We start from the raw sequence: 23,364 nt of genomic DNA on the forward strand, positions 1-23,364 counted from the left end.
TTGTACAGTGATTTATCGTGCGTAACGAGCTATAGTACCCTAGGAAATGTCTTACGGATAGGGAGTCAACACTCAGTTAAAATTCCCCCGCCTCCCCCTTTTCCCGACGATAGCAAAACCTGATATATAAAAACTAAAAAGAGCTTACAATCCCTAAAAATTTCAGACACTCTTTGGAATTATCTCTCTCTACATAGTTGCATTGTGCATTTCCTTTTTAAATGTAGTATTTTTTCTTAAATCAAAACATTGAGTTTTCTCTTTCCCTTAATCCCTTAACCAAAAAGGCAAATAGATCACAACAAAATGAAAATTTTAGAGTTTATGTATCAAAAAAATTTAAAACAATAACAAATATAAGTAAAGAGAATTTATTCAGACACCACCAATGAACACAAAAGTTTTGTTGTCCAAGTTTGTGAAATTCCACTAGATCAACCCTAACAGCTTGGAATTTTATAAGAAAGAGATTTCTTCCAAACATGCTTTAAAAATGGATATGGATGCTTGTAACATGTTAAAGATGCAAATCACATATGGATCCAAACCTTTTAAAGAGAATAACAAAATCCTATTAAATTCTCTAGTGAACGTGCGGTGGGATATATACCTGAGTCAAACAAGCCATTATTTTGCCCATTTACAACAAGCTGACCAAACAATCATAGATGATTGTAAAGTGATTTATCGTGCGTAATGGGCTATATTACCCTAAGAAATGGCTTATGGATTGCGAGTCAATACTCAGTTAAAAATCCCCTTCCTCCACCTTTTCCCGACGATTGTAAAACCTAATATATAAAAACTAAAAAGAGCTTACAATCCCTAAAAATTACGGACACTCTTTGGAATTATCTCCCTCTACATTTGTGCATTGTCAATTTCCATTTTAGATGTCCTCTTTCTTCTTCAATCAAAACTTTGCGTTTTCACACTCCCTTCATTCCGTAAACAAAAAATGCAAATTGATCACAACAAATTGAAAATTTTAGACATTATGTGAGGAAAAAATTTAAAGCAATAACAAATGTTGGTAAAGAAAATTTATTCACACACCACTTATGAATACAAATGTTTTGTTGTCCAAGTTTTGGAAATTCCACTAGTTCAACCCTAACAGCTTGGAATTTTATAAGAAAGAGATTTCTACCCCACATGCTTTAAAAATGGATATGCATGCTTGAAACATGTTAAAGATGCAAATCACCAATGGATCCAAACTTTTTAAAGAGAATAACAAATGCTCATTAAATTCTCATGTCAACGTGTGGTGGGATATTTACCCGAGTCCAACAAGCCATTATTTTGCCCATTTACAAAAAGTTGACCTAACAATCATAGATTATTGCAAAGTGATTTATCATGCGTAACGGGCGATATTACCCTATGAAATGGCTTAGGGATTCGGAGTCAACACTCAGTTAAAAATCCCCTACCATCCCCTTTTCCCGATGATTGCAAAACCCTAAAATTACAAAATAAAAAGAGCTTAAAATCCCAAAAAAATTATGGACACTCTTTGGAATTCTCTCTCTCTACATTTGTGGATTGTGCATTTGAATTTTAGATGTACTCTTTTTTATTAAATCAAAACTTTGAGTTTTTCGCTCTCCCTAAATCCCATAATCCAAAAAAGCAAATAGATCACAACAAAATGAAAATTTTAGAGTTTATGTATGGAAAAAATTTGAAAAATTAACAAATGTAAGTAAATAAAATTTATTCACACACCACAAATGAACACAAAAGCTTTGTTGTTCAAGTTTAGGAAATTCCACTTGTTCAACCCTAATAGCTTGGAAGTTTATAAGAAAGAGATTTCTTCCACATATGCTTTAAAAATGGATATGCATGCTTGAAACTTGTTAAAGATTCAAATCCAATATGGATCCAAACCTTTTAAAGAGATTAACAAACGCTCATTAAATTCTCAAGTGAACGTGCGGTGGGATAATTATCGGAATCAAACAAGCCATTATTTTACCCATTTAAAAAATGTTGACTTAAAAATCATAGATGATTATAAAGTGATTTATCTTGTGTAGCGGGCCATAGTACCCTTACAAAAGGCTTATGGATTGGGAGCAACACTCAGTTAAAAATCCCCTGCCTCCCCTTTTTCTCAGCGATTGTAAAACCTGATATATAAAAACTAAAAAGAGTGTACAATCCCTAAAAATAACATACACACTTTTGAATTATCTTTCTGTACATTTGTGCATTGTGCATTTCCATTTTAGATGTACTCTTTTTTCTTAAATCAAAACTTTGAGTTTTCACTCTCCCTTTATCCCGTAAACAAAAAAGGCAAATAAATCACAACAAAATAAAAATTTTAGAGTTTATGTATGGAAAAAATTTAAAACAATAACAAATGTAAGTAAGGAAAATTTATTCACGCACCACAAATGAACACAAAATTTTTGTTGTCCAAGTTTGGGTAATTCCTCTAGCTCAACCCTAACAGCTTGGAATTTTATAAGAAAGAGATTTCTTCCACATGAGCTTTAAAAATGGATACGCATGCTTGAAACATGTTAAAGATGCAAATCACATATGGATCCAAACCTTGTAAAAATAATAACAAACGCTTATTAAATTCTCAAGTGAACGTGCGGTGGGATATTTACAGGAGTCAAACAAGCCATTATTTTTCCCTTTAACAAAAAGCAGACCTAACCATCATAGATGATTTTAAAGTGATTTATCATGTGTAATGGGCTATATTACCCTAAGAAATGGCTTATGGATTGGAGTCAACACTTAGTTAAAAATCCCCGGACTCCCCATTTTCCTGACAATTGCAAAACCTGATATATAAACACTAAAAAGAGCTTACATTTCCTAAAAATTGCAAACACTCTTTGGAATTATTTCTCTCTACATTTGTGCATTGTCCATTTCTATTTTATATTTACTCTTTTTTATTAAATCAAAACTTTGTGTTTTCGCGCTCCCTTCATGCTGTAAACGAAAAAGGCAAAAAGATCACAGCAAAATGAAAATTTAAGAGTTTAAGTGTGGAAAAAATTTAAAACAATACCAAATGTAAGAAAAGAAAATTTAGTCGCACACCACAAATGAACACAAAAGTTTTGTTTTCCAAGTTTGGAAAATTCCACTAGTTCAACCCTAACAACTTGGAATTTTATAAGATAGAGATTTCTTCCACACTTGCTTTAAAAATGGATATGCATGCTTGAAACATGTTAAAAATGCAAATCACCTATGGATCCAAACCTTTTAAAGGGAATAACAAATGCTCATTAAATTCTCAAGTGAACGTGCGGTGGGATATTTACCCAAGTCAAACAAGCAATTATTTTACCCTTTCACAAAAAGCTGACCTAACAATCACAGATGATTGTACAGTCATTTATCTTGCGTAACGGGCTATAGTACCCTAAGAAATAGCTTACGGATTGGGAGTCAACACTCAGTTTCAAATCCCCGCTTCCCCCTTTTCCCAACGATTGTAAAACCTGATATATAAAAACTAAAAAAAGCTTACAATCCCTAAAAATTACAGACACGCTTTTGAATTATCTCTCTCTACATTGTTGAATTGTGCATTTCCATTTTAAATGTACAATTTTTTCTTAAATCAAAACTTTGAGTTTTCTCTTTCCCTTAATCCCTTAACCAAAAAGGCAAATAGATCACAACAAAATGAAATTTTTGGAGTTTATGTATGGAAAAAATTTAAAACAATAACAAATGTAAGTAAAGAGAATTTATTCATAGAACACGAATGAACACAAAAGTTTTGTTGTCCAAGTTTGTGAAATTCCACTAGATCAGCCCTAATAGCTTGGAATTTTATAAGAAAGAGATTTCTTCCAAATAAGCTTTAAAAATGGATATGCATGCTTGAAACAGCTTAAAGATTCAAATAATCTATGGATGCAAACCTTTTAAAGAGAATCACAAACGCTCATTAAATTTTCAAGTGAATGAACGTGCGATGGGATATTTCCCCGAGTCACACAAGCCATTATTTTGCCCTTTTACAAAAAGTTGACCTAACAATCATAGATGATTGTACAATGATTTATCGTGCGTAACAGGCTATTTTACCCTAAGAAATGGCTTACGGATTGGGAGTCAACACTCAGTTAAAAATCCCCCAACTCCCCCTTTTCCCGACGATTGCAAAACCTGATATATAAAATCTAAAAAGAGTTTACAATCCCTAAAAATTACAGACACTGTTATGAATTATCTCTTTCTAAATTTGTGCATTGTGAATTTCCATTTTATACGTTCTATTTTTTCTTAATTCAAATGTTTGAGTTTTCGCTCTCTCTTCATCCTGTAAACCAAAAAGGCAAATAGATCACAAAAAAATGAAAATTTTAGAGTTAATGTATGGAAAAATTTAAAACAATAACAAATGTAAAAAAAAAAATTTATTCACACACCACAAATGAACAAAAAAGTTTTGTTGTTAGGGTTTGGGAAATTTCACTAGTACAACCTGAATAGCTTGGAGTTTTATAAGAAAGAGATTTCTTCCACACATGCTTTAAAAATTTATATGCATGCTTGAAACTTCATAAAGATGCAAATCACCTTTGGATCCAAACCTTTTAAAGAGAATAGCAAATGCTCATTAAATTCTCAAGTGAACGTGCGGTGGGATATTTGCCTGAGTCAAACAAGCCATTATTTTGCCCATTTATAAAAAGTTGACCTAACAATCATAGATGATTGTATTGTGATTTATCCTACTTAATGGGTTATATTACCCTAAGAAATGCCTTATGGATTGGGAGTCAACACTTAGTTAAAAATCCCCCATCTCCCCCTTTTCCCGATGATTGCAAAACCTGATATATAGAAACTAAAAAGATTTACAATCCCTAAAAATTATAGACACTCTTTGGAATTATTTCTTTCTACATTTGTGTATTGTTCATTTCAATTTTATATGTACTCTTTTTTCTTAATTCAAAACTTTGATTTTTCTCTCTCCCTTCATCCCGTAAACAAAAAACGCAAATAGATCACAACAAAATAAAAAATTTAAGAGTTTATGTATGGAAAATTTTTTAAAAAATAACAAATGTAAGTAAATAAAATTTATTCACACACCAAAAATGAACACAAAAGTTTTGTTATCCATGTTTGGGAAATTCCACTAGTTCAACCCTAACAGCTTGGAATTTTATAAGATAGAGATTTCTTCCACATAAGCTTTAAAAATGGATATGCCTTGAAACATGTTAAATATGCAAATCACATATGGATCTAAACCTTTTAAATAGAATAACAAAAGCTCTTTAAATTCTCAAGTGAACATTTGTGGGATATTTACATGAGTCAAAAAAGCCATTATTTTGCCCATTTACAAAAAGCTGACCTAACAATCACTAATGATTGTAAAGTGATTTATCGTACGTAATGGGCTATATTACCCTAAGAAATGGCTTATGGATTGGGATTCAACACTCAGTTAAAAATCCCATGTCTCCCCCTTTTCCAAACGATTCCAAAACCTGATATATAGAAACTAAAAAGAGTTTACAATCCCTAAAAATTACAGACACTCTTAGGAATTTTTTCTATCTACATTTGTGTATTGTACATTTCCATTTTATATGTACTCTTTTTTCTTAATTCAAAACTTTGAGTTTTCTCTCTCCCTTCATCTCGTAAACCAAAAAGGCAAATAGATCACAACAAAATGAAAATTTTAGAATTTATGATTGGAAAAAATTTAAAACAATAACAAAAGTAAGTAAATAAAATTTAATCACACACCACAAATGAACACAAAAGTTTTATTGTCCAAGTTTGGGAAATTCCACTAGTTCAACCATAACAGCTTAGAATTTTATAAGATAGAGATTTCTTTCACATAAGCTTTAAAAATAGATATGCCTTCTTGAAACATGTTAAATATGCAAATCACATATGGATCTAAACCTTTTAAAGAGAATAACAAAAGCTCGTTAAATTCTCAAGTGAACATGCTTGGGATATTTACACGAGTCAAACTAGCCATTATTTTGCCCATTTACAAAAACCTGACCTAAATATCACGAATGAATGTAACGTGATTTATCGTACGTAACGGGCTATATTACCCTAAGAAATGGCTTATGGATTGGGATTCAACACTCAGTTAAAAATCCTTTGCCTCCCATTTTTCCCGTTGATTGCAAAACCTGATATATAAAAACTAAAAAGAGCTTACAATCCCTAAAAATTACAAACACTCTTTGGAAATATCTCTCTCTAAATTTGTGCATTTTCCATTTCAATTTTAGATGTACTCTTTTTTCTTAAATCAAAACTTTGAGTTTTCACCCTTCTTGCCGTAAACGAAAAAAGCAAATTGATCACAACAAAAAGAAAATTTTAGAGTTTATGTGTGGAAAAAATTTAAAACAATAACAAATGTAAGTAAAGAAAATTTATTCACACACCACCAACGAACACAAAATTTTTGTTGTCCAAGTTTTGGAAATTCCACTAGTTCAACCCTAACAGCTTGGAATTTTATAAGAAAGAGATTTCTTCCACACATGCTTTAAAAATGGATATGCATGCTTGAAACATGTTCAAGAAGAAAATCACCTATGGATCCAAACCTTTTAAAGAGAAGAACAAACGCTCATTAAATTCTCAAGTGAACGTGCGGTGGGATATTTACCCGAGTCAAACAAGCCATTATTTTGTCCTATACAAAAAGTTGACCTAATAATCATAGATGATTGTACAGGGATTTATCGTGCAAAACGGGCTATATTACCCTAAGAATTGGCTTATGGATTTGGAGTAAATACACAGTTAAAAATCCCCCACCTCCCCCTTTTCCTGATGATTGCAAAACCTGATATATAAAAACTTAAAAAAGCTTACAATCCCTAAAAATTACAGACACTCTTTGAAATTATCTCTCTCTAAATTTGTGCATTATGCATTTCATTTTAGATGTACTCTTTTTTCTTCAATCAAAAATTTGAGTTTTCGTTCTCCCTTCATCCTATAAACCAAAAAGGCACCACAAATGAAGACAAAATTTTTGTTTTCATAGTTTGGGAAATTCCACTAGTTGAATCCAAACAACTTGGAGTTTTCTAAGAAAGAGATTTCTTCCACACAAACTTTAAAAATGGATATGCATGCTTGAAGCATGTTAAAGATGCAAATCACCTATGGATCCAAACCTTTTAAAGAGAATAACAAACGCTCATTAAATACTCAAGTGAACGTGCGGTAGGATATTTAGCCAAGTCAAACAAGCCATTATTTTGACCATTTACAAGTAGTTGACTTAACAACCATTGATGATTGTAAATTGATTTATCATGCGTAAGGGCTATATTACCCTAAGAAATGGCTTATGGATTGGGAATCAACACTCAGGTTAAAAATCCACCGCCTCCCCCTTTTCCCGACGATTGCAAAACCAGATATCTAAAAACTAAAAAGAGCTTACAATCCCTAAAAATTATAGACACTCTTTGGAATTATGTCTCTCTACATTTGTGCATTATGCATTTCCATTTTAGATGTACTCTTTTTTCTTAAATCAAAACATTGAGTTTTCGCTCTCCCTTCATCCTGTAACCCAAAAAGGCAAATAGATCACAACAAAATGAAAATTTTAGAGTTTATGTCTGGAAAAAATTTAGAACAATAACAAATGAAAATAAAGAAAATTTATTCACACACCACAAATGAGCACAAAAGTTTTGTTGTCCAAGTTTTGGAAATTCCACTACTTCAACCCTAAGAGCTGTGAATTTTATAAGAAATTCATTTCTTCCACACATGCTTTAAAAATGGATATGCATGCTTGTAACATGTTAAAGATGCAAATCTCCAATGGATTCAAATCTTTGAAAGAGAATAACAAACGCTCGTTAAATTATCAATTGAACGAGCGGTGGGATATTTACCCGAGTCAAACCAGCCATTATTTTGCCCTTTTACAAAAAGCTGAACTAACAATTGATGTAAAATTTAGTTACATCGGCTTTAATACCTCTCAAACGTATGAATCGTTCATGTAATCTAGCAGTAAGCGAGGGTCATATCCACCGGGAGGATTGAATTCTGTGTATTCTTCAATCAACTAGCCTAACCAAATATGATGAATTAATATGAACTAAACACTAATTATATCCTAAATTATCAAGCAATAATCTAATTAACTACTTGCACAATAGGAAATGTCAACTCTGGATTTTATCGTGATTCGTGCCTCTCTCGAGCGCCACGTAACCACGAATCCGGATTCTCAATCCTTGCGTCTAGCCCCTCTCGGGCGCCTAGAGTTAATGACAAAGAGCGGATTAGAATAGAATGCAGAGAATCAATTTCCTATTGTGATGATGCTAAAATTATCAACTCTGGATTTTACCGTCATTCATGCCTCTCTCGAGCGCCACGTAATCACGAATCCGATTTCTCAATCCTTGTGTCTAGCCACTCTCAGGCACATAGAGTGAAAGACAGAAATCAGATTAAAATACCAAAATCCAACCTCAATTATAATCCTACCCTAATTAGCTAATTTAATCAAATATCCAGAAAGCAAATCTTAAATAAATATTAATTATCAAATCAGATTCAATTAACATTCAAAACCTAAGTTCAAACCATATAAAACTAAATTCAATAATGACGAATTACTCCCCTTCTTCCTCCTCTCGCTCGGGCAGCAACTCGTTCTCACGGGTGCTGCAATTTCCCGAAATCAATGGCTTCGGGTTGGCAAGAGTGAGTGGCCGGAGGTAGAGAGGACGCCGGCGACGACGGTTAGAAGCCGACGGACGGAGGTAACGTCCGGCGAAAAGCGAAACAGAGCTGACGTTCTCTAACCGGCTCTCTCGAGTCTCGGTTGGAGTCGGAATGGCTCCGGGACTGGTCGGAATATGTGATAGACGCCGGAGGATGGTCGGAAAGCGGGATTGGCACCGGAGAAGCCCTCTCGGATCACTTCTCGGCCTGGTGAGCGATGACTGTCGAACTCACCTCGACGGAGACTCTCTCGAGTTCTCCTCGGGTTGTTCTCGGTTGCTGGACAGCGGTGGATGATGGTGGACGACGGTGGCGCGGGAAAAGGTATTGGCCCGGCGAACGACGGTGGGGAACTCCTCTCGGGTCCTCCCCTGTTTCCGGTCAAAAACCTCTGTTTTGGTCTCCGTTTCTGTTTTCTCTTCATGCTGCCTTCGACCCTCTTCATTCGACTCGTCCCTTTGCTTTAAATATGATTTTTCTTATTTTAAAATGATTTTCCCTAGAAATTACCTCCATTTCACTAAGGGCACTTTGGTAAATATCTTCTTCTCCACCCAAGTTCTCCTGAAATTCCATAATTAAATCTATAAAAAGTATTTCAGGAAGAAATAAACCTTAAAAACAATGAAATTTAATTCAGGAGAGAAAAATATGCAATATCGACAGTGATTAATGCAAAATTCAATAAATGCTCATTTCATTTGAAACCCGACAAATAACCACCTATAACACAATTATAAAGGTTATTCTATCATAATTAACCTAGTTCTCATGTCAGAATATGACATCTATCACACCCCCAAACCTAAATCTTTGCTAGTCCCTAGCAAAACAACAATCGAACCAAAATTAAGCCTAGGAAAACAAAATGCCACTTGCGTAGGGAGCACGATTGCATTTAGCACATGCAACAAGCCGTTAAACCCCTACTCTGCAATAGTGGACGAGTTATGTCTCGTGTGGATTTGCATGGAATTTACCCTCAAAATTCATCTAAATCAATAATATAAAAATAAAAACTGAAGAAAATTTACTCCTCATTAGCATATGACTAACACTTAGTATCGTAAAATATCTGAAAATCATATGAGATCTTGCGAAATTTGAAAACATGTGTAAAATATAGCCTATTATCAATCCAAATATACTCATTGTTAGTCCACCTGAACCAATGTGACCCATAAGCTATTACTTCAACAGAACAAAGAGGCAACAAATAACAATAAAATCCTGGTCACATCACAATTAAGAGAAAATAGTAGAGTAAGCCTATTGTCTGACAATCTCACAAAAGAAATATACTAATTTCAATCTTGACCTGCAACTTCTTTCAAATTACAATTCATCATCAAAGCTAAGGAAACTCATTGCTTCGAGATTTAAAACCATTTTACGCTATTACCAGCGCACTTTTGCGATTACCAGCGTAATTTTTTTCTTCACTGAATACTTTTGGTATTACCACCATTTTGTATTCGTCTTCACTGCACATGCACTTATTTTTAAGTAACCAACTGTTCCGGTGCATGTCCCTGGGTTTGCCAGGCTGTTTCTGAAGTTATCTGTCTTTTGCAAGCAAGAGCATTTCCATTCGCATTCATACATTACAACAAGGAATTTCACTGAGGTATAAAAAAGATTGAGTTCAAACAGGCATACAAGACTATTCAGACTAACATAGATCAACACTAGATTTACATGTTCTCTTTTGCAACTAAGTTCCAAGTCTAATGCAATAGTAAGTTATCCCACTGAATTCTCATGGATCATAACAAATGATATCAGATTTCTAATAGGCATATTCTACACAGTTTTACGATCATTTTTGAAACACATTTGAGCAACTTATTTTAACTCTACTAATGTTAACCACATACTAAGAGGAATAATTTGAAAATCATGAACAAAAATCGAAATAAAATTATTGCTAAGACATAAAAGAGTCGTTCCCCCCCGCCCCCCCAAACCTAAACCTGACATTGTCCTCAATGGGGAAAAGTTAAAACACTATAACGACTACAGAAAAAAAAGAATAATAAAGACCCCTAGGAATGATACATAGTCTCCCTCGAAGAAGGTTTACTCGTATCAGCCGTACCCGTAGGTAATCATCCGTAGATGAAACCGCTATCCCACATCACACTTTGAAGAAATCTCCATGTGAGTGGCCACTGAAGGCAGCAGGAATCACGCGCTGAACACAAGTCCTTAAGTTACTCACCATAAGGTTTTCATTCAATACTTCAAGATCGAACTGGTCAATCCCAGAACTGTTGTTTGAGTACAGACCTCTCAAACTGGGGACCAAAAGTCTGGTCATCGACTACCGGAACCATTTATGCTCTCAGCTGGCAAGAGAGTATGAATAAACCAAAAAAAATAAAATAAAAATAAAACTGTAATGTACAAAGGGATAGAAACGTGGGGATTGCCCACAATGTGCTAAGTTTATAGTTGTAAGCAAGACTCTGACGCATTCAAGATGAAATGACAGGTTCCTCCAATAAAATCACCATCACCTCCTCCGGTGTGGGGACATTCTCAAGATACGGTTTGAACCTCTGACCATTAACTTTGAAGATCGACCCGTCTCCGTGATTATGGATCTCAATAGCGCCATGAGGAAACACTTGTGTAACTTCAAATGGACCGGACCACCTGGATCTTAGCTTCCCTGGAAACAAATGCAATCGTGAGTTATAAAGTAAAACATTCTGCCCAACAGTAAAAGACTTGCGGAAAATAGATTTATCATGTAAAAGCTTTGTTCGCTCCTTATACAGTTTGGCATTCTCATAAGCATCATGACGTATCTCCTCCAACTCATTCAATTGCAACTTTCTCTCCTCACCCGCTTCAGTTAAATCAAAATTTAAAGCCTTAATGGCCCAATAAGCTCTATGCTCAAGCTCAACAGGTAGATGACATGCTTTGCCGAACACTAGGCGAAATGGAGACATCCCAATAGGAGTCTTATAAGCGGTTCGATAGGCCCATAAAGCATCGTCCAATCGAGTGGACCAATCTTTCCTATCAAAGCGAACCGACTTCTCCAAAATCTGTTTGATCTCCCTATTAGAGATTTCCACTTGACCACAAGTTTGCGGGTGGTACGGAGTGGACACCCGATGAGTGATGGAATATTTCTTCAATAAGGTCTCAAATGCTCTGTTACAAAAATGAGATCCCCCATCACTGATGATCTCTCTCGGGGTACCAAATCGATTAAAGATATTTTCTTTTAAAAACTTTACCATCACTTTGTGATCGTTTGTCTTACATGATATAGCTTCAATCCATTTAGAGACATATTCAACAGCAACAAGGATGTATTGATAGCCGAACGAGACAAGAAAATGACCCATGAAGTCAATACCCCACACATCAAACAATTCAATAATAAGAATGGGGTTAAGAGGCATCATGTTCTTCCTAGACAAACAACCAGTTCGTTGGCATTTATCACACACCTGACAAAACTCATGGGCATCTCTAAATAATGAAGGCCAATAGAAACCACTTTGCAAGACTTTAGCCGCTGTCTTTCTAGCACCAAAATGTCCACCACATGTGTGGGAATGACAAAATTCAAGAATGTTGGCAAAGTCTTGCTCATTTACACAACGCCCAATGACTTGGTCAGAACACACCTTGAACATATAAGGGTCATCCCAAAAAAAATGTTTGACTTGGGAAAAGAATTTCAACCTATCTTGTTTACTCCAATAATCAGGAATCTTATGAGTTACAAGATAGTTGACTATGTCAGCAAACCAAGGCAACTGGGATACTTGGAGAAGTTGTTCAGCAGGGAAGGAATCATTTAAAGGAAGGAATCCTTCCTGAGGTACTACACAGATCCTAGATAGATGATCAGCAACAACATTCTCACAACCCTTCTTATCTCGAATCTCAAGGTCAAATTCTTGCAATTGCAAGATCCATCTAATTAAGCGAGGTTTAGTGTCCCTGATGGATAATAAGTACTTCAAAGCAGAATGATCAGTGAACACTATAACCTTTGACCCTAACAGATATGATCTGAATTTGTTCAAGACAAACACAACAGCTAGCAACTCCTTCTCAGTGGTAGTGTAATTCAATTGAGCATCATGAAGAGTTCGGCTAGCATATTGAATGACACAGGGCATTTTATCCGTCTTTTGCCCCAAAACAGCCCCCAATGCATAGTCAGAGGCATCACACATCAACTCAAAAGGCAAAGAACAAATAAGGGGTTGGACAATGGGTGCAGTGGACAAACATTTCTTCAGTGTTTCAAAAGCATGAATACAGGCATCATCAAAGGCGAAAGCAACATCTTGAGCAAGTAAATTCGTCAAAGGACGAGAAATTTTGCTAAAGTCTTTAATGCAACGCCTATAGAACCCAGCATGGCCAAGGAAAGAACGCACCCCCTTCACAGAAGTAGGTGGTGGCAGATTGGCAATTAGGTCAACCTTGGCTTTGTCCACTTCTACACCCCGCTCAGACACTACATGTCCTAAAACAATTCCTTCTTTCACCATGAAGTGGCATTTTTCCCAATTCAAGACTAAATTGGACTTAATGCAACGGGACAATACGAGTGAAAGATTGGGTAGACATGTATCAAAACTAGAGCCAAACACAGAAAATTCATCCATAAAGACCTCTAAAAATTCACCAATCATGTCAGAAAAGATACTCATCATGCACCGTTGGAAAGTAGTTGGCGCATTGCATAAACCAAAAGGCATGCGTCTGTAAGCATAGGTGCCAAACGGACAAGTGAATGTGGTCTTTTCCTGGTCTTCTGGAGCAATGGGAGTTTCATTGTAGCCAAAGTATCCATCTAAGAAGCAATAAAAATTGTGGCCGGCCAATCGCTCTAGTACCGGATCAATGAAAGGTAGTGGGAAGTGATCCTTCTTAGTGGCGGAATTAAGTTTTCTATAGTCAATGCAGACACGCCACTTGGTGGTAGTTCTTGTGGGAATCAATTCACCACTCTCATTTTTCATTATCATTATCCCCCCTTTCTTAGGGACAATTTGAATTGGACTCAACCAGGTGCTATCGAAAATAGGGTAAATGATTCCTGTCACAAGCAACCTGATGACTTCTTCTCTCACAACCTCCAGCATATGAGGATTTAACCTACGTTGCATCTCATGTGAGGCTTTAGTCCCCTCCTCCAAATGAATACGATGCATGCATATGGAGGGGCTAATCCCTTTTAAGGCATCAAGAGTCCACCCCAATGCCTCTCTGTGTGCTTGTAAAACTTCAGTCAATTGTTCCTCCTGCTCAGTACTCAAATAAGAGGAAATAATGACTGGTAATGAGTTCATGGGTCCCAAGAACGCATACTTCAATGTGGGAGGAAGTGGCTTAAGGTCTAGCTTGGAAGTTTCAAGAGGTTTGTCCAAGTCAAGAGGAAGATCTTGTGGATGTTCAGTTGTGATAACCTCATAAGCTTCCTCCAACAGAGGTACAAAATTGAGTAAAGAATTAACCTCTCGGAAATATGTTTCCTCATTAAAATAGTCCATGTCTAAAGTTGTTATGCAAGACTCAAAAGATTCAAGAGTGGATTCATTATCAAGCATAACAGTTTCTATATTAAATGCAGGACTCAGATCATCAGACTCAAGTGGGTGGTGCCCGACATTAAATACATTCAATGAGACCTTAAAATTTCCAACAAACAACTCCAACTCACCACTTTTACAATGAATGATAGCATTAGATGTGGCTAAGAAGGGACGTCCTAGGATGACAGGAATTTGGTTGGTCACATTGACTACTGGTTGTGTATCAAGAACAATCAAATCAACCGGGAACAGAAATTTGTCCACTTTTATCAAAACATCTTCAACTATTCCTCGTGGTATCTTGACAGAACGGTCAGCTAGTTGAAGTGTGATGGGAGTAGGCTTCAATTCCCCCAAACCAAATTGCTGGTACAAAGAAAGGAAGAAAATTCACACTTGCCCCTAAGTCAAGAAGAGCTCTCTGGATGGTATGATCACCAATGACACATGAAATTGTGGGACATCCAGGATCTTTAACTTTAGGAGGAGTGTTATGCTTCAGAATTGAGCTTACATTCTCAATAAGAAAGACCTTTTTGTTAACATGTTGTTTTCTCTTCTGTGTACAAAGGTCTTTCAAAAATCGGGCATAGGCAGGCACTTGCCTAATAGCATCAAGAAGTGGAATGTTAATGTGAACCTTACTAAACAGTTCCAACGTTTCATGCATGCTATCTCCTTTCCTAGGCGGGACCGATAACCTCTACGGATAAGGAGCTAATGGGACTTGGTTAGGGATCTGCTTGGCTGTTGGTGGAGAACTTGGAGGTTCTTCACTCAATGATGTGTCCCCATTGTCATCCTTTGACTCCTTAGACTTAGTGGTCCCTACCGCATTGTTCAACTCACGACCACTCCTAAGGGTGGTTATGGCTTTGGCTTGCTCATGGTGGGGTTTGGAACTCAACTCACCCTCATGTGTGCTTTTGGGGTTAGGAATGGTTTGACTCGGGAGTCTATTTTGTGCTTGTTCACTCATGTGGCTGGCCAACTGACTCACTTGCATTTCAAGTTTAGCAATGGAGGACTGTGTATTCTGCATGAATAATTGAAGTGTATCCTCAAGTGAAGGTTTTTGTGGAATCAATGGTTGTTGAGTGAAGTGTGGGCGCGGAGCTTGGGGTTGAGTAAACCCTGGAGGACCCCCAACCTGTGGGCCCTTGGACCATGAGAAATTTGGGTGCCTATCCCAACCCGGATTATATGTTTCTGAAAAAGGATCGTTCCGGCTCGGTCTTTGAAAATTTTGGACTGCATTCAAGTCCTCAATGAGCTCTAGGTAGGATGAACTAGATGGACACATTTGTGTGGGATGAGATGAACCAGAGCATATGGCACACACAGTAGATGGGTTAGGAGAAGGTGAACTCTTGTACACCATAAGGGCATCAATTTTTCTAGTCAACCCTTTAATCTTGGCCATGAGCATGGGTGTTTCACTAACCTCGTAAAGACCCCCTCTTTTGGCTTCGTGGGATCTCCTATCAACATTAAATGATGAACCCCATTACTGAGATTGATCACTCAACGTTTCAAAGAAGTCCCACGCCTCACTAGCACTCTTACCCATCACACTCCCACCACTCGTTGCATCTACCATGGATCTAACCTGAGGTGTAAGACCTTGATAAAAGTATTGCACTAAATGCCATTTCTCAAACCCATGATGCGGACACCTACGGATCAAATCCTTCCATTTCTCCCAAGCCTCATAAAAGTGTTCACCCTCCTGCTGCATAAAGTTGGAGATTTCTCTCCTGAGGGCTGTAGTTCTCTGAATGGGAAAGTACTTGGACAAAAATTTCGTGACTAATGTGTACCATGAAGTAATGCTGCCCACCTCTAAGGAATTAAGCCAAGACTTGGCCTTATCCTTAAGTGAAAATGGAAAAAGTCTTAACCGGACAGAGTCATCTGAGAAATTCTGGAATTTAAAAGTTGCACAAATATCTAAGAATTCCTTGATGTGGTAATATGGGTCCTCCTTCTCCAACCCATAGAATGTAGGGAGGAGTTGGATCACACCCGGTTTCAACTCATAACTGGCGGCAGTAGTGGGTGGCAATATAATGCAAGAAGGTGATGTAAAGTGGGATGGGATAGAATAATCCCTCAGGGCTCTACGGTCACCTGCTGCAGGTAACTGTAATGGTTCACCCTGATTGGCCATGGTAGCTCCTAACTTGACTTTGGGTGTTTTCCTACAAATATGTTCTAGCTCTTCAACAAAGGGAGCTAATGGTCCACCTAGGGAGCGTCGCCCGTGCATAAAAACACAAAAAGAAACAAAATGAACTATCAAATTAAGCTAACAAACTGACTACTAAAAATATGAACTAACTAGAAGAAATAAAAATAATTCCAAAAAAAATACCAAACTAAAATTATGAAAAAAATAAAAAAATAAAAATAAATAAAAATAAAAAATAAAAAAATCTAACCTAAGACTATGGAGAACAAAGAAATACGCTTAATACATGCCTCCCCGGCAACGGTGCCAAAAACTTGATGTAAAATTTAGTTACATCGGCTTTAATACCTCGCAAGCGTACGAATCGTTCATGTAATCTAGCAGTAAGCGAGGATCATATCCACAGGGAGGATTGAATTTTGTGTATTCTTCAGTCAACTAGCCTAACCAAATATGATGAATTAATCTGAACTAAACACTAATTATATCCTAAATTATCAAGTAATAATCGAATTAACTACTTGCACAACAGGAAACGTCAACTCTGGATTTTATCGTGATTCGTGCCTCTCTCGAGCGCCACGCAACCACGAGTCCGGATTCTCAATCCTTGCTTCTAGCCCCTCTCGGGCGCCTAGAGTTAATGACAAAGAGCGGATTACAATAGAATGCAGAGAATCAATTTCCTATTGTGATGATGCTAAAATTATCAACTTTGGATTTTACCGTGATTCATGCCTCTCTCGAGCACCACGTAATCACGAATCCGATTTCTCAATCCTTGTGTCTAGCCCCTCTCGGGCGCATAGAGTGAAAGACAGAAATCGGATTAAAATACCAAAATCCAACCTCAATTATAATCCTACCCTAATTAGCTAATTTAATCAAATATCCAGAAAGCAAATCTTAAATAAATATTAATTATCAAATCAGATTCAATTAACATTCAAAACCTAAGTTCAAACCATATAAAAACTAAATTCAATAATGACGAATTACCCCCCTTCTTCCTCCTCTCGCTCGGGCAGCAACTCGTTCTCACGGGTGCTGCAATTTCGCGAAATCAATGGCTTCAAGTTGGCAAGAGTGAGTGGCCGGAGGTAGAGATGACGCCAGCGACGACGGTTAGAAGCCGAAGGACGGAGGTAACGTCCGGCGAAGAGCGAAACAGAGCTGACGTTCTCTAACCGGCTCTCTTGAGTCTCGGTTGGAGTCGGAATGGCTCCGGTACTGGTCGGAATATGTGATAGACGCCGGAGGATGGTTGGAAAGCGGGATTGGCACCGGAGAAGCCTTCTCGGATCACTTCTCAGCATGGCGAGCGACGACTGTCGAACTCACCTCGATGGAGACTCTGTCGAGTACTCCTCGGGTTTGTTCTCGGTTGCTGGATGGCGGTGGATGATGGTGGATGACGGTGGACGACGGTGGCGCGGTAAAAGGTATTGGCCCGGCGAACGACGGTGGGGAACTCCTCTCGGGTCCTCCCCTGTTTCCGGTCAAAAACCTCAGTTAAAAATCCCCTTCCTCCCCCTTTTCCCGACGATTGCAAAACCTGATATTTAAAACTAAAAAGAACTTACAATCCCTAAAATTTACAGACACTCTTTGGAATTATCTCTCTCTACATTGTTGCATTGTGTATTTTCATTTTAGATGTACTCTTTTTTCTTAAATCAAAAGTTTGAGTTTTCTGTTTCCCTTAATCCCTTAACCAAAAAGGCAAATAGATCATAATAAAATGAAAATTTTAGAGTTTATGTATGGAAAAAATTTAAAACAATAACAAATGTATGTAAAGAAAATTTATTCACACACCACCAATGAACACAAAAGTATTGTTGTCCAATTTTTCGAAATTCTACTGGATCAACCCTAACAGCTTGGAATTTTATAAGAAAAAGATTTCTTCCACATAAGCTTTAAAAATGGATATGCATGCTTGAAACAGCTTAAAGATTCAAATCACCTATGGATGCAAACCTTTTAAAGAAAATCACAAACGCTCATTAAATTCTCAAGTGAACGTGCGGTGGGATATTTAGCCGAGTCAAACAAGCCATTATTTTGACCAATTAAAAAAAGTTGACCTAACAATTATAGATGATTGTAAAGTGATTTATCATGCATAATGGGCTATATTCTTAAGAAATGGTTTATGGAATCGGAATCAACACTCTGGTTAAAAATCCACCTCCTCCCCCTTTTCCCGAATATTGCAAAACCAGATATCTAAAAAATAAAAAGATCTTACAATCCCTAAAAATTATAGACACTCTTTGGAGTTATCTCTCTCTACATTTGTGCGTTGTGCATTTCCTTTTTAGATGTACTCTTTTTTTTTAAATCAAAACATTGAGTTTTCGCTCTCCCTTCATCCTGTAAACCAAAAAGGCAAATAGATCACAACAAAATGAAAATTTTAGAGTTTATGTCTGGAAAAAATTTAAAACAATAACAAATGTAAGTAAAGAAAATTAATTCACACACCACAAATGAACACACAAGTTTTGTTGTCCAAGTTTTGGAAATTCCACTAGTTCAACCCTAACAGCTGTGGATTTTATAAGAAACACATTTCTTCCACACATGCTTTAAAAATGGATATGCATGCTTGTAACATGTTAAAGATGCAAATCACCTTTGGATCCAAACCTTTTAAAGAGAATAACAAATGCTCGTAAAATTCTCAAGTGAACATGCGGTGGGATATTTACCCGAGTCAAACAAGCCATTATTTTGCCCTTTTACAAAAAGCTGACCTAACAATCATAGATGATTGTACAGTGATTTATTGTGCGTAACGGGCTATAGTACCCTAAGAAATGGCTTACGGATTCGGAGACAACACTCAGTTAAAAATCCCTCTCCTGCCCCTTTTCCAGACAATCAAAAAACTGATATATAAAAACTAAAAAGAGCTTACAATCCCTAGAAATTACAGACACTCTTTGGAATTATCTCTCTCTACATTGTTGCATTGTGCATTCCCATTTTAGATGTACTCTTTTTTCTTAAATCAAAACTTTGAGTTTTCTCTTTCGCTTAATCCCATAACCCAAAAGGCAAATAGATCACAATAAAATGAAAATTTTAGAGTTGATGTATGGAAAAAATTTAAAACAATAACAAATGTAAGTAAAGAAAATTTATTCACACACCACCAATGAACACAAAAGTTTTGTTGTCCAAGTTTGTGAAATTCCACTAGATCAACCCTAACAGCTTGGAATTTTATAAGAAAGAGATTTCTTCCACATAAGCATTAAAAATGGATATGGATGCTTGAAACAGCTTAAAGATGCAAATCACCTATGGATACAAACCTTTTAAAGAGAATCACAAACGCTCATTAAATTCTCAAGTGAATGAACGTGCCATTATTTAGCCCTTTTACAAAAAGTTGACCTAACAACCATAGATGAGTGTACAGTGATTTATCATGCGTAACGGGGTATTGAACCCTAAGAAATGGCTTACGGATTGGGAGTCAACACTCCGTTAAAAATCCCCCACCTCCACCTTTTCCCGACGATTGCAAAACCTTATATATAAAAACTAAAAAGAGTTTACAATCCCTAAAAATTACAAATACACTTTGGAATTATCTCTTTCTACATTTGTGCATTGTGCATTTCCATTTTATATGTACTTTTTTTTCTTAATTCAAAACTTTGAGTTTTCGCTCTCCCTTAATCCCGTAAACCAAAAAGGCAAATAGATCACAACAAAATGAAAATTTTAGAGTTTATGTATGGAAAAGATTTAAAACAAGACCAAATGTAAGTAAATAAAATTTATTCACACACCACAAATGAACACAATAGTTTTGTTGTCCAAGTTTGGGAAATTCCACTGGTTCAACCCTAACAGCTTGGAATTTTATAAGAAAGAGATTTCTTCCACATAAGCTTAAAAAAGGATATGCATGCTTGAAACATATTAAATATGCAAATCACATATGGATCTAAAACTTTTAAAGAGAATAACAAAAGCTCATTAAATTCTCATGTGAACTTAAGTGGGATATTTACACGAGTCAAACAAGCCATTATTTTGCCTATTTACAAAAACCTGACCTAACAATCACAGATGATTGGAAAGTGATTTATCGTGCGTAACGGGCTATATTACCCTAAGAAATGGCTTAGGGTTGGGATTCAACACTCAGTTATAAATCCCTGCCTCCCCCTTTTCTCGACGATTGCAAAACCTGATATATAAAAACTAAAAAGAGCTTACAATTCCTAAAAATTACAGACACTCTTTGGAATTATCTCTCTCGACACTTGTGCATTGTCCATTTCTATTTTAGATGTACTCATTTTTCTTCAATCAAAACTTTGAGTTTTCATTCTCCCTTCATCCCGTAAACCAAAAAGACAAATAGATCACAACAAAATGAAAATTTTAGAGTTTATGTATGGAAAGAATTTAAAACAATAACAAATGTAAGTAAAGAAACTTTATTCACACACCACAAATGAAGACAAAAGTTTTGTTGTCATGGTTTGGGAAATTCCACTAGTTGAATCCTAACAACTTGGAGTTTTCTAAGAAAGAGATTTCTTCCACACATACTTTAAAAATGGATGTGCATGCTTGAAGCATGTTAAAGATGCAAATCACCTATAGATCCAAACCTTTTAAAGAGAATAACAAACGCTCATTAAATTCTCAAGTGAACGTGCGGTGGGATATTTAGCCGAGTCAAACAAGACATTATTTTGACCATTTACAAATAGTTGACTTAACAACCATTGATGATTGTAAATTGATTTATCATGTGTAAGGGCTATATTACCCTAAGAAATGGCTTATGGATTGGGAATCAACACTTAGGTTAAAAATCCACCGCCTCCCCCTTTTCCCGACGATTGCAAAACCAGATATCTAAAAACTAAAAAGAGCTTACAATCCCTAAAAATTATAGGCACTCTTTGGAATTATCTCTCTCTACATTTGTGCGTTGTGCATTTCCATTTTAGATGTACTCTTTTTTCTTAAATCAAAACATTGAGTTTTTGCACTCCCTCCATGCCGTAAATGAAAAAGGCAAATTGATCACAACAAAAAGAAAATTTTAGAGTTTACGTGTGGAAAAAATTTAAAACAATAAAAAATATAAGTAAAGAAAATTTATTCACACACCACCAATGAACACAAAAGTTTTGTTGTCCAAGTTTGGGAAATTTCACTAGTTCAACCCTAACCGCTTGGAATTTTATAAGAAAGAGATTTCTTCCGCACATGCTTTAAAAATTGATATGCATGTTTGAAACATGTTAAAGATGCAAATCACCTATGGATCCAAACCTTTTAAAGAGAATAACGAACACTCATTAAATTCTCAAGTGAACGTGCGGTGGGATATTTAGCCGAGTCAAACAAGCCATTATTTTGTCCATTTATAAAAAGTTGACCTAACAATCATAGATGATTGTAAAGTGATTTATCGTGCGTAACGGACTATATTGACCTAAGAATTGGCTTATGGATTGGGAGTCAACACTGAGTTAAAAAACCCCCACCTCCCCCTTTTCCCGACGATTGCAAAACCTGAAATATAAAAACTAAAAAAAGCTTACAATCCCTAACAATTACAGACACTCTTTGGAATTATCTCTCTTAAAATTTGTGCATTGTGCATTTCATTTTAGATGTACTCTTTTTTATTAAATCAAAACTTTGAGTTTTCACTCTCCCTTCATCTTGTAAACCAAAAAGGCAAATAGATCACAAGAAAATGAAAATTTTAGAGTTTATTCATGGAAAAAGTTTAAAACAATAACAAATGTAAGTAAAGAAAATTTATTCACACACCACAAATGAAGACAAAAGTTTTGTTGTCAGTGTTTGGGAAATTCCACTAGTTCAACCGTCACAGCTTGGAGTTTTATAAGAAAGAGATTTCTTCCACACATGTTTTAAAAATGGATATGCATGCTTGAAGCATGTTAAAGATGCAAATCACCTATAGATCCAAACCTTTTAAAGAGAATAACAAACGCTCATTAAATTCTCAAGTGAACGTGTGGTGGGATATTTAGCCAAGTCAAACAAGCCATTATTTTGACCATTTACAAATAGTTTACTTAAAAACCATTGATGATTGTGAATTGATTTATCATGCGTAAGGGCTATATTACCCTAAGAAATGGCTTATGGATTGGGAATCAACACTCAGGTTAAAAATCCACCGCCTCCCCCTTTTCCTGACGATTGCAAAACCAAATATCTAAAGCGAGCTTACAATCCCTAAAAATTATAGACACTCTTTGGAATAATCTCTCTCTACATTTGTGCATTGTGCATTTCCACTTTTGATGTACTCTTTTTTCTTAAATCAAAACATTGAGTTTTTGCTCTCCCTTCATCCCGTAAACCAAAAGGGAAAATAGTTCACAACAAAATAAAAATTTTAGAGTTTATGTATCAAAAAATTTTAAACAATAACAAATGTAAGTAAATAAAATTTATTCACACACCACAAATGAACACAAAAGTTTTGTTGTCCAAGTTTGGGAAATTCCATTAGTTCAACCCTAACAGCTTGGAATTTTATAAGAAAGAGATTTCTTTCACACATGCTTTAAAAATGGATATGCATGCTTGTAACATGTTGAAGATGCAAATAACCTATGGATCCAAACCTTTTAAAGCGAATAACAAACGCTCATCAAAATTCTCAAGTGAACGTGCGGTGGGATATTTACATTAGTCAAACAAGCCATTATATTGACCTTTTACAAAAAGCTGACCAAACAATCATAGATAATTGTACAATGATTTATCGTGCGTAACGGGCTATAGTACCCTAAGAAATGGCTTTCGGATTGGGAG

At 36.1% G+C, this 23,364-nt stretch overlaps 1 non-coding gene across 1 annotated transcript; it reads left to right on the forward strand.

Moving 5' to 3' along the window:
• Positions 1 to 15,988: 15,988 nt before the first annotated feature.
• LOC137965157 (small nucleolar RNA R71) lies at positions 15,989 to 16,095 on the forward strand. The gene has a single exon (XR_011116018.1). It is a non-coding gene; the product is annotated as a small nucleolar RNA R71 (small nucleolar RNA).
• Positions 16,096 to 23,364: the final 7,269 nt, after the last annotated feature.

This window comes from Aristolochia californica, unplaced genomic scaffold (genome assembly GCF_029961685.1).
Source record: "Aristolochia californica isolate CCGP_79_NKW_82.1479 unplaced genomic scaffold, dmAriCali1.0.hap1 SCAF_1, whole genome shotgun sequence".
Taxonomy (NCBI): domain Eukaryota; kingdom Viridiplantae; phylum Streptophyta; class Magnoliopsida; order Piperales; family Aristolochiaceae; genus Aristolochia; species Aristolochia californica.